This window comes from Canis lupus, chromosome 28 (assembly GCF_003254725.2).
Source record: "Canis lupus dingo isolate Sandy chromosome 28, ASM325472v2, whole genome shotgun sequence".
Classification (NCBI taxonomy): domain Eukaryota; kingdom Metazoa; phylum Chordata; class Mammalia; order Carnivora; family Canidae; genus Canis; species Canis lupus.
Window position 1 is genome coordinate 32,836,470 of NC_064270.1, and position 16,991 is coordinate 32,853,460.

Consider the following 16,991-nt stretch of genomic DNA (forward strand, 5'->3'; position numbering starts at 1 on the left):
TCCCCACTGCACAGGGCTGGATCCCAGGACCTGAGCCAAAGGCAGAGGCTTAACCAACTGAGCTCCCCAGGTGCTCCAGAATTTGTGATCCTTCTTAACAGCAGCAATGAGACACAAAGACAGTCACATAGAAAGAAAAGAGTGGAATTGAACCCAGAGTTGCTGGCTCAGTGCAAGACCCCTATGCTGGGGAGGCCAGTGGGAGGGATACACACCCGTAATACTGTGATTCCTGCTACTTTTTCTCGGAGAGTGATAACAGCCACTGGATGGTAAACTATTCAAACTCCATTAACACCATCTCCCTTCCTGTCCTCAGCTGGGCCTGAGGCCCCTACTCCACACCCCAGCCTCCTTCCTACCCCTGCCTAAGGGACATGACTTGGGAGACTCAGCCTAACCCCAGCCCCAAAGACATTGGCTCTTTCCTCCTCCCCCAACGTGGGCCTGATGGGGATTCATGGAGTGCAAGGAGCCAGAGGAATCTGCTGCTTGCCCAGCTCCTGACTCTGTGCAGGCCGAGGCAGCGAATGTCCTCCGGGCCTGTAGGGTCTGGAGCCTTGGCTGAGCCCTCCAGGACAGTCCTGGGAAGCAGCTTCTTGCGATCAATCTTGCCACAGTCTCCATGAATTTTAAATAATAGCAGCTTTGCTCTTTCTCGCTCACTCCCTGGGTGCGTCAGACTGCAGATTTTACAAGATCATATTTCTTCACATTTTCATACAATTATTTTAAATGGACAAGATAATGTTGAAATTCTTATTTAAAATGTATGCAGGTAGAGAATGAGCCTTCCTGCTTTTTATATTTAACACCAGACGGGGCAATAGAAGGGAATTTTAACAACAGAATTGAAGTGGAAGTGTCTTATGCATTCATGATGGACTAGGGTTTTAAGCAGCTGGTTTTCTTTGATGAATAAATAATTATACCCAAAATAGATAGTTTGGCCATTATTAATCTCATTTTAGCCTGTGCACATTTTATTGATTCTTAAGTACAAGAATTTTGTGATTTTCACCAAGGGGCTACTTTCTTAATTAAAATGTAAGTTAAAGAAAAAAAAGTTTCAGCAGTTTTGTCAGAGGCAGGGGGAAGGGGCGGAAGGTCTGATTACTTCTAGAATGAATCCTTTCCAGACTAATGACCCCCAGAGATATTTCATGCAGCCAGCTCACCTCCAGAGCAGCCAATGAGATTAGCAGAGGCCGAGCCAGAAGGGAGTGGCGAGACAGCACTGCTCGGGGAGCCTGGGTGCCCAGCACCCTCCTGTTCGGTCCCCATCGTTGTGACCCTGGTGCTCTCTTTGGCAGCACACCCACTAGAATTGGAATGTGTGACCCCAGGAAGCATAGATGTTTGTCCTCCTCCTCCCCTGACCCTTCCCCCTCCCCCCCCCATGGGGATCTCTTGCACAAGCATCATGTTCTATTCTGTTAAATGTTTACTAGGATTTTATAAACTGAGACCATTACAAAGAAGAAAATTCAATAATCTTATGGCATAGATAATACATATTGACCTTTATAAAATCAAGGGGGTAGGTATACTCAGAAAGTTCAAGTAGGAGAGAGAAGTAGCTAATATTTATAAAGCACTCACGTGGTTTTCAGCATTCAGAAATTGTGCAAGGGAAACCTGGCATTCTCCCGGCTTATGGATGAGGACAGAGAGGCTCAGGGACTGGGAGTCATGGTCCAGGTTACTCAAGTGAGAAGGGTTCTAGCAGCACTAGGTTCCAAACCCAGCAACCAATCTCTCGTGCCCATTAATGCAATGATAATGCTCCACTACAACTGAAGTGAAAGGTTATAAAGAAAAAGCAAGGGACGCCTGGGTGGCTCAGTGGTTGAGCGCCTGCCTTCAGCCCCAGGGCTTGATCCTGGAGTCCTGGAATCGAATCCCGCATTGGGCTCCTCATAGGGAGACTGCTTCTCCCTCTGCCTGTGTCTCTGCCTCTCTCTGTGTCTCTCATGAATAAATAATAATAATAATAATAATAATAATAATAATAATAAAAAGCAAAAGCCAGTTGTTCCCCCAGTCCTTCCCACTAAGGGAATCCCTGTCAACAATTCCCAGTATGTCTTCCAGAAAAAATTAGACGTGTGCAACAGCATCATATTCTGCTTACAAGAGTCAAAAATGTGAAGCTGTGAGCATGTTTTCTCACTGGTAAAATGGTGGGTCTGTTTGAAGCCCCAGCCCCAGCCCCAGCTTCCCCAGGGGGTCGGGGGGGCACCTCCTCTCCAGCCTCACCTGCTGTGGTTCTGGGTCTGCCTTTAGACAATGGAGGCTCATTGCCATGGGAAGCACCTGGTGAAACATGAGGGCTCTTGCAGCTCCAAAGCACATCACCCCACACAGAGAGGTCCACTAGCCTGCCCCTAGAAGATTTGGGGTTTTCCTCCAGCATGAAGTGATTGGTAGGCATTTATGGACCAGTGGTATGAAGAAGACAGAATTTGAAATCCTGGGGTAGCACTCAGCCACACTCAGAGAGGGGCACAGAAACAAGGCTTTGGAGGGAGGTGCGGGGTCCATCCTGGATCTCCCCTCTCCCCTCCCGGCACACACTCAGCCGGGACCCATCTCCCTCATTGGCCACCAGGGAATGAACTGAGGTTGTACATACATTTGCCTATGATGACAAATGACCACAGGTCCGTGGGGAGGCCAGCCAGCCCTCATTGGGGTCATCTACTCATAACCATTCAACCCCTAAAATTCCCAGTGTGTTACCAGATTTACCCTTATGGCAAATGATGACACTTCTTTGGTTATCTTTACCAGTGTCAAATGGATTTCACCCCACTGACTTGCTGTCCTGAAAGCCAATGAGGAAATGGGGCACGTGTTCAGAATTTCACTTGACATGTCACCTCCCTCGAAGGTTTCCTTAGTTCTGTGGCTGTTCCTACTTTGCTTGCTGACTCCAGTGTCTGAGATTTACAACTAATTCTGATAAAATTTCAGGGGAATTGGAATGGTTATGGCTGTTTTTCTTTGATGGAGAATCAAACATGTGACTTGAGTGAATACTTGCCTTTTATTACCCATCCCTGTCCGTAAAATATCTGGTTTATGTGCCAAGAAAAGTATAAACATATGGCACAGTATTGGTTTTTCAGTAACTTGGCTTAAGCCAAAGGGGAAAAAAATCCCAACCTGACACTATTTATGAAACAATTAATGTTGTCAACAGCCTTCCCACCTGCTGAGTTACACACAGCCATCCAGGCCATGATGACTCCAAGAAGTGTCAACAATTCTAATATGAACTGTTGAAGCAAATCCATTTGAAAGGACTTATTTCTATGACTTATAAAACGTGATGATGGATTGCTCTCCAACTATAGAGCACAAAAGATGCCTTATTCTCCAGTAGAATTCCCACCATAAAGCCAATGTCAAGATAACAAGCAACCATGATGTGCCAAGCATTTCCACAGTGTCTCACTGAATCCTAACAACAACCAGATGAGGTGGATATTATTATTATTGTGATGTACCATCTTATAGCTAAAGAAGCTAATTCTCATCAAGGTTGAATAGCTTGTTCAAGGTCACGTTTAGAGGCTGCACAAGGATTTTTGTCTTAGTCAGCCTGGACTGCTATATAACAGAATATCATCCACTGGTGGTTTAAGAGCAAAATTTATTTCTTACCGTTCTGGGGGCTGGAAGTCTCAGACCAAGGTGTCAGTGTGGTCGGGTTCTGGTGAGAGCCCTCTTCCTGGCTCCTCGCTGTGTTGTCACATGGCAGAGAGACAGATCTCTGGTCTCTTCCTCTCTACAAAGGTGCCAATCCCATCATGGGGGGCTCCACCCTCACGACCTCATCTAAACCTAATCACCTCCCAAAGGCCCATCCTCTAATACCATCACACTGAGGGCTAAGGCTTCAAATGGTCTATAGCAAATTCAAACTGGCTTTGGGGATATAAAAGACTATGTGTCCCACAGCAGGTCACTTAGAGAGGCCGATGTTGAACCTCACCTACCTAAACAAATTCAATTTTCAAAATCAGTTTTTAAAAAGGCAAAACACTGTGGAATACTATGAAAACTGGCAGTTTCCTATAAACTTACCTTATTAAACATAACCCTACCCTGGGACCAAGCAATTCCACTCTTGAGCATTTACTCAACAAAAATGAACACATCAGCCCACAAAGACTCACACAAGAATGTCCATAGCATCCCGAAACTGGGAACAAGGCAAATATGTTTCAACAGGTGGACAGGGAAACACATAGTGGTACATCCATACACCACACACTAGTGAGCAGGAAAAAGAGGTGAACTACTGATGCCAGCAACAATTTGGATCAAGCCCGAAAACATTCTGCTGGGCTAAAGAAGCCAGACACCAGAGAATAGATAACACATGAGTCCATTTACGTATATGAAATCCTAGAACGGATAAAACTAATCTATACTGGCAGAAAGCAGGTCAGTGGTTGCCTGAGGCTCAGGGAGGGAGGGTGATTGCAAAGAAGTGGCTAGGAACTATCTGGGGAAATAGAAATGCTCTCTCTCTTGATGTGGTGGTGGTTACACGGGTGTATGCATTTGACAAAACTCATTGAACCGTGCACTTTAAATTGCTACATTTTTATGGCATGCAAATTATACCTCAATAATAGTTTAAACAAGGCAAGATGGTAGGGCATATTGAAGAGCTCATGCTCTCGAGGTGTGAGGACCTGACCTCCTCGGCCCCACAATTTTATGGACTCACCGCATGGCATGGGAACATGTTGCTTAACCCCTCAGGGCCCCAGCTTCTGCATCCTTTAAGCAGAGATGAAGATGCTGAGGCTGTCGGGGAGGGTTCGTTTGGGCTGCACAGAGTAGAATCCTGAGGCAGATTTCCCAGAGATGTTTATAGCACCTCTGCTTAGACCTGGTTGGCTAAAATCTAACAGCATGGTCCTCCCAGCTGCAAGGAAGTCCTTCATTCCAGGCAGCAGAGTGCCCTCCTAAAGAAACTGTTTTCAGGGAGAGGGGTGAGGATGCTAGGGGGAGGCAGCCCTCAGCCTCTGCCCCAGATAGCTCTTCTTCGCGAAGGATCTGAGGAACCAGAGAATCCACATACCAGTTCTGTGGCGCTCAGAGCACACGGTTGCTAATATCGGTTTTTAATTAGATATCACTGATTATTCCTTTTTTGAGTGGAATGTGTTCGACGCAAAAGCTGCCACTTTTGAAGCTCATTAAGTAGCACCTGCCCCTCCTTCTTCGTAGGAGACCTTCATCTCTCTGCAGCAGTCAGAGTTCCTGGTAGGATCAACCAATGCTCCAAGTCTAGGCCGCAGCACGTGCAATAATTATTAAAATAACAAATATAATCACGACAACAACAGACATCAATGAGCTCATACTGTGTTCCAGGTGCTGTGCTAAGTGCTTCACATTCATTTCCCTTAATTCTCTGCACACCACCTCGAACTCGTGTGGGAGGCTTTTGCTGCACTTTGACAGCCCAATACGGGAACCCGAACAAGGTCTTGGACCGTCGCACGGATCTGGGAGGCTCACTTCTGCCGTGGAAACTGCAGAGAAGAAGCAGCCTGTCCTCCCATCCTTGGTGGCAAGGGCGTGTCACATAACCTGGGCTTTAATCAATCAGGCGCTCCTGCTGGGACTCTGGTCTTGGGAGGGGGGCAGGACAGTTGGCGGTTGTTGGGAGCAGAAGCTGGTGGCAGTGCTGGGGGACTCCCGTGTCAGGGGAGACCCGTGCTGGCAGCCCCTGCAGCAGACAAGCTCTGACTAGGAAGTGCTTCTGGCCTGCTGTGTGCACACAACTGTCTAGACTCCTCAGGCACCCGCTTTTTTCTGAGCCAGGTCTCCAGCCTTCCCACCTCTTCTTGAATTGCCCCATACCCTTCCAAAGAATTCCTCTCTGCTGGATCCCACTGCCATTTCCACTGGGCCCACCATGAGCCTGTACCTGGAGGCACCAGATGTCACCTCTGTCAGCAGGTACGAGACTGGCCTCTGGTTCTATACCTGGGCCCAGACTCTCTTCAATGCTGCGTGGAAATCGCACCTTCCTTGAGTTTCTGTCCCAAGCCCCTCTCCCTTTCAGGACTCCTAACCAGTTCACCGACCTGGGAAGCTGGGGGCAGACACCAGGCCATTCTTTTCTCATGGTTCTTTCAAGTTAAATACAATTGAAACAAAACAAGATTCTTGCTCTTCCCTCTGCCAAAAACCAAACAGAACCAAACAAAAACAAAAAACTAACTTCATCCACATTGTTAACTTCTCAAAAAAGAGATCACCAGGTTTACAAATGAGCCAAATTCTACATCCAGTTGTGCACTTAGCTAGGAACTGCCATGCTACCAAAATAATAATAAATCCTCTGCACACATATTGACCCATTTCTGATATCCAGATGGCATCTGTGGGGGTAGATTCATCCACTATTTGATTGGGGTGGCTGGTCTTGGCAGGGCACTGCCAGTTTAATTTATTCTTTTTTTTTTTTAAGACTTATTTATTTATTTGTTCACAAGAGACACAGAGAGAGGCAGAGACGCAGGCAGAGGGAGAAGCAGGCTCCATGCAGGGAGCCCGATGTGGGGCTCGATCCCAGGACTCCAGGATCACGCCCTGGGCCAAAGGCAGACGCTCAACCACTGAGCCACCCAGGTGTCCCAGTTTAATTTATTCTTAACCATCAGCTTCACCACTAAGTGAATTCCCAATCTACTATTATTTGCTCAAAGAAACTTATTTGAATTGATTTGACAATCACTTTGTCCTTAGATTTCAGGACAAATAGAAACCCACACCAACTTTTTTTTTTTCTGGAAAACTTACACTGAATATAAATTCCCAGTAGTGCCGCAAAAAATATTTCTCTTCATCTTCACCAGCATCAAGCATTATCCTTCCCTCTTAGCTTTGCTACTTTATTAAAAGGTATTTTGTTGATGTTTTCCTTTGCATTTGTTTGAGAGTGTAATGTTTGTTATCATAACCTAACTTCCTCTTTTTCTTTTTTTTAAAGATTTTATCCATCTATTCATGCGAGAGAGAGAGAGAGAGAGAGAGAGAGAGAGAGGCAGAGACACAGGCAGAGGAAGAAGCAGACTCCATGCAGGAAGCCCGATGTGGGACTCCAACCTGGAACCCCAGGATCACGCTCCGAGCCAAACACAGATGCTCAACTGCTGAGCCACATAGGTGTCCCCATAACCTAACTTCTGAACCTAGCTTCTCTTAATGAGAAGCACATAGCTCATATATACGTCCCTGCTAGTTCTCCTTTTTTCCAGAATTTTCCATGTGCTTCCTTGTGACTACTATTTCCTCCGTCTTTACTCTCCTCCAATGGCCTTGGATCTTACCCAAACTCCTTCCTCCCTCACCTTTGTCTCTGTCTTCACAAAACGTTCTCCGCAGGTCTCTGTTACATATCTGCTGGCACAAAGGAAAGAGAGGACCCTTGGAGTTAAGCTGACCTGAGTTCAAATCCTGAATTTCTGCCTATTTGCTGTATAACTTCAGGCAGAGTGTCTGAGCTCCAGCTTCCTTGCCTGTAAAGCAGGTTACTGCAAGGTTTAGGATCAAGGTTAGGTTCAGCACAGAGCCTGGCACACAGCTCAGTAGCAGCTCCCATTATGATTGTGGCTTCCCAAGTTCTTAGTCCGAGTTCTTAGTCTGTCTCCTTTTCAAGATCACTTCTCCCATTTCCCCGTCCTGCACCTGTTACTCATTAGCTGGGTAACTCAGCAGGACACCTACTGGTACAATTCTTACACTATGCTATTAAAAGTAAAATTTTCTGGTACTATTTAATAATGTACTTTTTTTGCTATTTTTAAATAATGGAAAATGTGTGAACTGTGCCTCTCCTTATTGCCAGGTGCTCCATTACTGTAAATTGTGAAATAACATTTTAGTGAGTAATATTCCTTCTCCAGATCATACATCAAATATATGTCATCTTCATTGTTTAATTGACGCTTTATTCCACCCATTAAGATACAAGCAGAAATAAATTTCACTTCCCCTCCTGTAGATGCAATTTCATTTCGATCACACGTGTCAGTGGGAGCAATAAAACATCAATTAAGCAATGAAATCGTGACAAATACGTGGCATTTGATGCATAATTGCCCCCTCCAATCTCATTTTCCCCAAGGCCAAGGCTTTCTGGACCATTTATGTTCCATGTTTCACCCTCCAAAATCAAGCCTGTGCTTCTACCCCTCTTCCCCTAGGATAGATATCTTGAATGTATCCCACCCAGAAGGAGCTGGGCTGGGAGGATCTTATAATCACAAAGTCGTGGTCTTGTTATTCAAATCAGGAAACTGAGTCTCAGGGAGGCAAAAGCCTTGCAAGGTCAGTTCAGGGTCCCCTCTGCCCCCACTTCCTGGGATCAAAGCTGGGGAGAGAACTCCAGCCAGCTCACTTTCCACCAGATTCATGACTGCAGGGCAGGGTAGTTCCCCACGCAGAGAAAAGGAAAAGGCTGGGTGCAGAGCAGGGAGGATCTCAGAGCAGGGAGGCTCCTGGGGCGCCTGGGTGGCTCAGTGGTTCAGCATCTGTCTTTGGCGTAATCCAGGGGTCCTAGGATCAAGTCCCCTATTGGGCTCCGTGCATGGAGCCTGCTTCTCCCTCTGCCTATGTCTCTCTCTCTCTGTGTCTCTCATGAATAAATAAATAAATCAGAAGAAGGAGGAGGAGGAGGAAGAAGAGGAGGAGGAGGAGGAGAAGGAGGAGGAGGAGGAGGAGGAGGGAGGAGAAGGAGGGAGGCTCCCTGGGAGGTCCCGAGGTGGTGGGCACTTGGCTGAGGTGGCCCTTGTAGAGGGAAGGAGGGACACAATAACACAAAGTGAATGTTCGATAAAGAGTGTTCAATGGATTAAAAATATTTGAAGCAGCTTCCCCCCTGGAGGAGCCCACCTGATGCATTGGCTAAAAGCAACGCAGAAGTGAATTTGCCCCCTGGTCCACAGGCTGGGCAAGCAGAGCTGGCCGGCTCTGATGATCCCACGAATGTTAAATATTTGGGGTCTCTGCCACCTTCTGAAGCCCGCCGCTGGCCCCTTTTTCCAGGAAAGGCTGCCACAATTGGACTGCAGTGGCTGGCGGAGGGGGTGGAGGGGTATGAAATGGGCCGCGCCCGAAGTACCATGGAAAGGGATGTTGAACTTCCACTCCCTGTTTCTGACAAGTAATTTTCTGCAGAGACACGAGGAATAATAGGAAGAACTTGGCTCATTTTGGCAAATTGCTCCAATTTTCCCACATTCTCGGCCCCCTGTATCACCTGCCCCCACCTGTCTATTTGGGCCACTTAATGCTCTGGATTCGGACCTAATAGAAGCTGTTTGTGTGGCCCTGGCCCGAAGGCTAGACTTGTTTTCAGGACAGAAGCTAGAAGAAAAACCAATCTGGACATCTAAATCACAGCCAGGACTCATTACATAAATGATATATTTACACAATTGATCCCTTTTCTACTGGGTAATTAATCCGGCATCGGAACTCTTAACGATTTAATTGTCATACATTCCAACTGAAATGGTTGCCACAAATTTGCAAAGACAAGGCACGGATTGAGGAGAGAGGCCTGGTTTTGTCCAGGAGCGGGAGTGCTTCCCCATTGTCTCAATATTGCTACCAAAATGGGGGAAAGCCAGCGGGTAGCCCCCAAAAGGGCAAATGCGGAAGGATGGAGGCTGTCTTGGTGCACGGCTCGCTGGATTAGGTGGTTTAAGAGATGGAGTGGCCTGGGGCAGAGGAAACTTAAATCCAGAAGCTACAGATTGGGGTCCTGCCTCCACCACTGAGTAGGTGGGTGCTGGCGCTCCAGCCAGATCCCCAGATCCTGCGCACACACATCTGGCCCATGCCACCTCGGAACTGCTTCCCACGACAAGCACCTGTGACTTTTTTGGAAGACTGCCGTGGGGGCTACTGGAGCCACTTTGCCCGAATGATAAGGCTGCTGCAAGTAGGTGCCTGGGACTTTGTGTTGCTCCAGGGTGGCCTCACCCAGACTGTTCGGGAGAAGCAGGAGCATGACAGGTGCAGCACCTTTGCCTCTGACTAGGGCACTTGGAGGCATAACTGACTCATCGGGGCTTCCCCACAGGGCTGTAACTCCCCAATGGGATCAGAACAAGCTCACCCACTGCAGAACTTGACCTAAGGTTGCACCTGACTTGTCTTCCCTGCCCAGCTCTTCCCATCCTTCCCAGTCCCCCTAGGACCACTGTCATAATCAAGAAAATCCTTGCCTCAGGATCTGCTTTGGGGGCCCCGATCTGGGGTGATGGCTGTGTGGCTGAGTGACCTTGGCAGGCCTCACGCCCGTCTATGCCTCAGGGCCATCATCTATGAAGCAGACAAAATAGGAACACTCATCCCACCTGTCACCAACAGCTGGCGTTTATGGAGTGCATGCAGGACACTTCCACGAGACACTTCCACACATTCTCTCATCTGATCCCCTCAGCAGCTCTAGGGAGAAGGTACTCATATTATCCCTATTTTACAAGTGGATAATTGAGGCACAGAGCAGTTAAGCACTTTGTCCTCATTCATGCAGCTGGTAAGCAGCAGGGACAGAATTCAAACCCAGACAGTCCGGTTGCAGAGCCACCTCCCCTGGCCCCTCCTTCCCACACAGGGCATCCCACCCAGCAGAGCTATGGTCTGGACAGAACGATGGAAGCAGTGAGTGAAGTGCAAAGGGTCCTGGACTCCTCTGGCATGAGGGATGCCCACGCCCACACTGTCTCACCTTAGTCCCCAGGAAGAAGGGGGCGGATGTTGTCCACGTCACTATGGCCTCTGTGCAGACCTCACGGTCTTACAGGAAGAAGCAGAAGCATGCCTGCCCAGCCAAATCCCACAGCTTCTCCTACCTCAAGAAGGTCTTGGATAGCTCTAAGGACCCAACACACGGCTTCCTGGGGTAGCCATGCTGGCCTGTGCCCTTTGTGGAATGAAACACCTGTGCAGCTGGGGCACCTGGCTGGCTCAATCAGTGGAGCATGAGACTCTTGCTGGGGTCGTGAGTTCAAGCCCCATGTTAGGGTAGAGCCTAGTTAAAACAAATTAAAAATAAAATATTAAAAAATAAAATAAAAATAAATAAAAATAAAAATAAAATATTAAACCAAACAAACACCTGCACAACATAAGGGAGTAGAGGCCATGTCCTAATGGTACAACCAGGATTTGCTGAGAGAAAACACTTATGAGGTGTCTGCACTGCCTCAGGCCTCTCAGCTGGGTCAGCCAACGAGCCTTTGCTGGTTGCACCTGCTCAGATTCTCCCCAACCCTCCAAACCCAGGCTGACTGCCCAGGTCTGACATCCCAAGCTTACAGCTTCCTACTTAAGGATATTCTCTACCAGGACATGGGGTAGCATAAATTTAAGAGCATAGGTTTAAAGTCAGATAACGTACATGAAGCATTTAGCATCACGACTGTTTCCTGGTGTATAAACGCACACTAGAAATAGGGAGCGTTTTTTTAGTCATGCACACTCGAGTAAGAATCAGTCAAACTGTCAATCAGTCAAATTGACAGGTGAGAATATGTTTTCAAGCTAGCATAAGCACAAAAGGGAAATTAATATAAGGATACACAGAGCCTAAAGAGGGAAACGCAGCCAGGCCTCAGGTGAGTGAGTGCAACCAGGGATAGGACCGGCTCCTCTCTGTTAGGCAACTTCTTGCTTCTCTTTCTCCAGATCTGCTTCCTTCATTTCATCATGCATGTGGCTAGAAAAACATGTCCAGGGCTGCCTGGGTGGCTCAGTCCGCTAAGTGTCTTCTTTGGCTCAGGTCATGATCCCAGGGTCCTGGGATCCAGCCCGGCATTGGGCTTCCTGCTCGGTGGAGAGCCTCCTTCTCCCTCTCCCTCTGCCTGGCACTCTGCCTATTTGTGCTCTCTCCCTCTCTCTCTGTCAAATAAATAAATAAAATCTTTAAAAATATAAACAGAACCAAAAACATGTCCAAATACTTCCAGTCAGTGGGCATTGCTGCATGTTTCAAGCATGGCTACTGGGAATGCAGGCTGGGGAGGGAAAGAGAGGGGCAACCCCCCGGGCAAGGAGGTGTCTCAATAACCTGAGGTCCATCTCATGCTGGGAGTGAGAGCGTAAGGCCACGGGCACAGAGAAGGCAGCAGGGGTCTGTGAAAAAAAAAATTGCTGTGCTTGGAATTCACACGTCCATCCAGCCCATCCCAGCTTTGGGTCTTTGGGCAGGTTGATCAGCTTCTGCTTCCTTGGATATAATCTTGCAGACTGGAGAGCATTGCATGCAGTAACATTCCTTCCACATGTGCCTCACCAGTGCCTGCCTCAGAGTCAATGCCCAGGACATTTTGATGAGAGGGTGATGGAGAAAAATGTCACTTTTGCTAAAGGTTTGCCCTGCTCACTGGGCTTAATCTCTAAATTTGGCAATCTGGAAATTAAATCTACAGTTAAGGTCAAATCGTATGGGAGGCTGAACAGTAGAACCATCAAACAGGAGAATTATTTTTACTGTTGGCCATTAAAACATCATATCATAGGGACACCCGAGTGGCTCAATGGGTAAAGAATATGACTCTCGATCTCAGGGTCATGAGTTTAAGCCCCATGTTGGGCATAGAGCCTACTTTAAAAAAGATAAATAAAAATTTTGGGACACCTGGATGGCTCAGTGGTTGAGCATCTGCCTTTGGCTGTGGGGATCGAGTCCCACATCAGGGTCCTTGTGAGGAGCCTGCTTCTCCCTCTGCCTCTGTCTCTGCCTCTGTGTCTCTCATGAATAAATAAATTTTTAAAAAATCATATCATTATCCTGCTTATTATTTTTTCAAAGTCTGAAATCTTGTTTATCCCATCAACTAGTTTGGCTTCCCCACCAGAGTGCGAACCCTAGGAGATCAGGGCCCTCCTTTGTCCTATTATCGTCCCTGTCTCCCCAGAGCACAGGCTGGCACCTGGCACTCAGAAAGTCCTCGAGAAATGTTAATCTTGTTGGAGCGTGTGCCCCACCGTCTAACTCATGGGGGCTGTGGAACATCAAATACTGATGCCACAGTGATCCAGTTGACAAAATAGAAACCAGGTGGAATCGGACATAGGAACATCGCAAATCACTCCAGTTTTAGGACAGGTATATGTTTGGGCAGAACACAGCTGCATTAAAGTTCTCAAATTATGATCTATATGCACATATGTAGGAATGTAGTATCGGTCACTTTTGTTAACGTTGTGTTTGAAACTCCAGAACTATTGTGAGTCTGGAATGGGTCAGGCCCAGAATATGGCGGGTAGATCATCGTTCCCTCTGTCTTGTTTTCCATTATTATGATTGGGCCTCTACCCAACACATCTAAACCCAAGATTCATTATAATCCCGCTCTGGACCAATCATTGTGTAATATGTGAGCTGGTGGACTTGAGCTCTACCTCAGGCTGAGTGGCCCATCCGACTTGGCACCCCACCAGAGGTGGGGCCCTGGTCTGTCTAGCATGAGGCCTAAACTGAAAGAGCAGCAGCTGCCCCGGAGAAGCTCTCTTATGGCATAAGAGGGCAAGGCTCACCATACAATTACATTTCCAGTCTCTGCTTGCGACGTGCCTGCTACCACCTCCTTGGCCCAAGCAAAGCAAGATGGCCAGACCTGAAGTCAAGGGACAAGCTTGGAAGTGCGCGCATCATCCTAAGGCCCAAGGAAGTCCCGGACCAAGCTGGATGGCCAAGCTGGAGTGGGAGGAGCAAGCCTCCCCTGGACAGGCTATTCTGAACAGCAATTTCATCCACCACCGCCTCAAACCAGGTTTTCTTCTATCTTCTATGTTCTTCTAAATGATGGCATTTCTAAGTAGATACGCTTTTATACTTCATATTTCTGAAATTGAGATAAGAATGACAATTAGAGTGTATATTTATTGCAGTGATTTCATGTCGTTTTTTTTTTTTTTTACCTAAAAGGCTGTTACAAAATTGATGGTGTATTTTAAGATTGATAGTGTCTGCGAATTGTGGAAATTCAGTAATTTATGATCGACCTCCTAGACGCTGCACTCTCAAGCGCATTCAGCTCTTTCCTCTCCCTGACTTCTCTGTGTAACCAGTTAGCAGGTCCTGTGGCTCTGGCTTCTTGATGAGTCTCAAGTTGAATCCCTCCTTCCATCCCCAAGCCATCTCCCTGTTCAGATCCTCATAATCTCTCTCCTGAATGGTAGCCACAACCTCCTGCCTGGTCCTAGGTGCCCCTGCTCCCACCTAGCCTCACTCTGAAGGCAGATTTCTCTTCATGAACTACGGCTCTAATCCTGCCATGGCCTTGCTCCAACACCTTCTCTGGCTCCCCACTGCTGCAAGAATATCCCAGCTCCCTAGCTGCGTGTTAGGATTCTCATGGTGGGCCCACAATCTGCCTTTACAGCAAACTCTTGCTCCCACGCACCACAGATGGGACAACCCCATCCTCCATCTGCAAGGGTTTGGGTTTCTATACATGTTGTCCTCTCTCCCAGGAATGCCTCTATGGCCTCCAGTCCATGTTTGTTGAAATCTCATCCACCTTAAAGACCTGGCTTCCATGCTATCCTCCTCTCCTCACCCTGGCCATGAGAAATTCCAAGACAGCTGCCCCCAGAGCTCCCTCTTCAGAATTCACCTCGAATTTCTCAGATGTCACCTGCTGCTTTCTCTCTTTCTCCATGCTGGCACTCATCCTGTCCCAACTTGATTTTATAGCTAGTTGTGGTCCCTGTTTCCTGCCCTAGATGGTAAGTTCCCAGAGGGCACAACCTGATCAACCCCTTTAAGGGGGTGGGACACACAGTAGTTGCTTAATACATGTTTGCCAAGTTGCACTTAAGTTTGCAGCCTTCTAGACATCCTGTGTTGCAGGAAAACAACATACACCCCGGAGAGTGTCAGTGTACAAATCACACTATCCTGCATACTTCGGGGTATGCAGGTATGCAGTTTACTGATCAATCATTACAACCCTTTCAGAGTTTTAGAAAATGCTGACACCTTTCAAGGAGGAATCTCCAGGGCCAGAGTTACTTTAGGACCTCCTATTTATGGAGAAAATTGGGGCAAACTCGTGTCTGGGGATGACTTCCTTCTGCCTGGCATTTCTGAGAGAACCAGCCTCGGCAAAGGTCAGTTGTGAACAGTGATTGTGGGAATGCTCTTCTTTTTCAATTGTGTCTAATCTGTAGGAGTTTTTCAGGGACGTGAGAAAAGGACACAGCAAAATCACAGCACTTGGGAGCTGGATCTGTCTAGTGCAACCCTTCACCTTGCGGATGAGGAAACAGGGACAATTGAGCACTCCAGAGAAGAGATGACTTCCTCATGCCACCCAGGTGGTCAGCAACAACTAGGACTGACCCAGATCCAGGCTCCAAGCACCTCCTCCTGTAATGGGCTGAGTATTTGTAACCAGCCCCCACCCAGCCCCCCGGCTCAAGTCCATATGTCAAAGCCCTAACCTCCAAGGTGATGGTCTCTGAAGGAGGGGCCTCTTAGGGGTGACCAGGTCATTAGGGGGAAGCCCTCATGAATGGGATGAGTGCCCTTATAATAGGCATGACATGAGAGAGATTTCTCTTTCTGCCATGGGAGGATACAACAGGGAAACAACTGTCTATAAACCAGGAGCAGGGTCTCACTAGAACCCAGCCATGCTGACACCCTGATCTTAAACTTCCAGCTTTCCAAACCATGAGACACAAATATTTGCTGTCTCAGCTCCCCTGGTCTGTGGTATCTTAGTTGTGGCAGCCTGTATGGACTAATAGACCCCGTCACCTCCCTCCTGCCCTCCATCCACACACCCAACACTGATCAGCTACCATTCACTGAGCAGGGACCGGCCAGGCACCATGCTGAGCACTCCGCACTCGTGACCTCATCTCAGCCCCATGGCTGTCCACGAGGTGGGCACTGTTATGGCCATCATCCAGATAAGGAGACCCAGGTGACAGGGAAGCAGACCGCTCGCCGAAATCCCTGCAGCCCAGAACTAGCCAGGTGGGGATGAAAGTAAGGTCTGCCTTGCTTTAGATTCGAAACCACTTGTTCTATGCTGCTCCCTGCTTAGCAGCTGAATTCCCATTCCCCGTCAGGCCCAACATAACTACAACGAGAGAACTTTGAGAGAACTTTCCTTTGTGACATCGTGGCAAAACTCTGAGCCCTGCGTCAAGACCTTAGCTCAATCTGGCATGATTCTCAGCATCTGAGGGCCTGGTGCTGACTTCTAATGAATGGATTTGTACCAAGCTGTCAGAGAAGGTAAAGGCTCAGCAAATCGGATGAGGAAGAGGAAGGCAAGTTGTCAACTTTCCTGAGACTTAGTATTTTCGTTTTGTTTTGTGAGAAGGAGTAATAAATACCCTTGACCACACAGTCATGAAGAAGATGTGGGAGGTTGGGTGGGAAAGTGCTTTTCAAAGTGCAGCACATATGAGGCCTGGCCGGGGGGCTCTGGAGAATTCTGGAAGCACCAGGATCTCTGTGGTACCTCAGTTCTGACCCTACCTGGATCCTTGCTTCCTTGTTGCAATGCACTGAATCGTGTCCTCCTCTCCCACTCCAAATTCATATGTTGAAGTCCTAATCCCCAGTGTGATTGTATTTGGAGATGGGGCTGTGCGAAGGTAATTAGAATGGAGCCCGCATAATGGCCATGAGGGCTCTGTCTGCCATGTGAGGGCACAGCAAGATGGTGGCTTTCTGACAACCAGGAAGAGGTCTCTCAGCAGACACCAAATCAGCTGGCACCTTGATCTTGGACTTCCCAGCTTTCTGTCCCTCCCTTCTCAGACAAATCCTTCAACTTATTCAAGCGACCTTTCTAGAACTTAAACCCTATCACATCCTCTTGCTTCCTGTTGAAAATCCTTCCATGGCCCCCCCTGCCTACCTTTTCAAGAGGCTGCCCTTTGTCCATCAAAGCATGCAAGCTGACAAGGCAATGGAG

At 47.8% G+C, this 16,991-nt stretch overlaps 1 long non-coding RNA gene across 2 annotated transcripts; it reads right to left on the reverse strand.

Moving 5' to 3' along the window:
- Window positions 1–1,433: 1,433 nt before the first annotated feature.
- On the reverse strand, window positions 1,434–16,134 carry LOC112672454 (uncharacterized). 2 transcript variants are annotated; one of them, XR_003144287.2, is made up of 5 exons: window positions 15,862–16,134; window positions 13,588–13,895; window positions 10,775–11,077; window positions 10,401–10,491; window positions 1,434–7,434 (listed from the first exon to the last, which is right to left on the reverse strand). It is a non-coding gene; the product is annotated as an uncharacterized LOC112672454 (long non-coding RNA). The 2 variants fall into 2 exon arrangements; XR_007406855.1 differs by having other exon boundaries at window positions 1,434–10,491.
- Window positions 16,135–16,991: the final 857 nt, after the last annotated feature.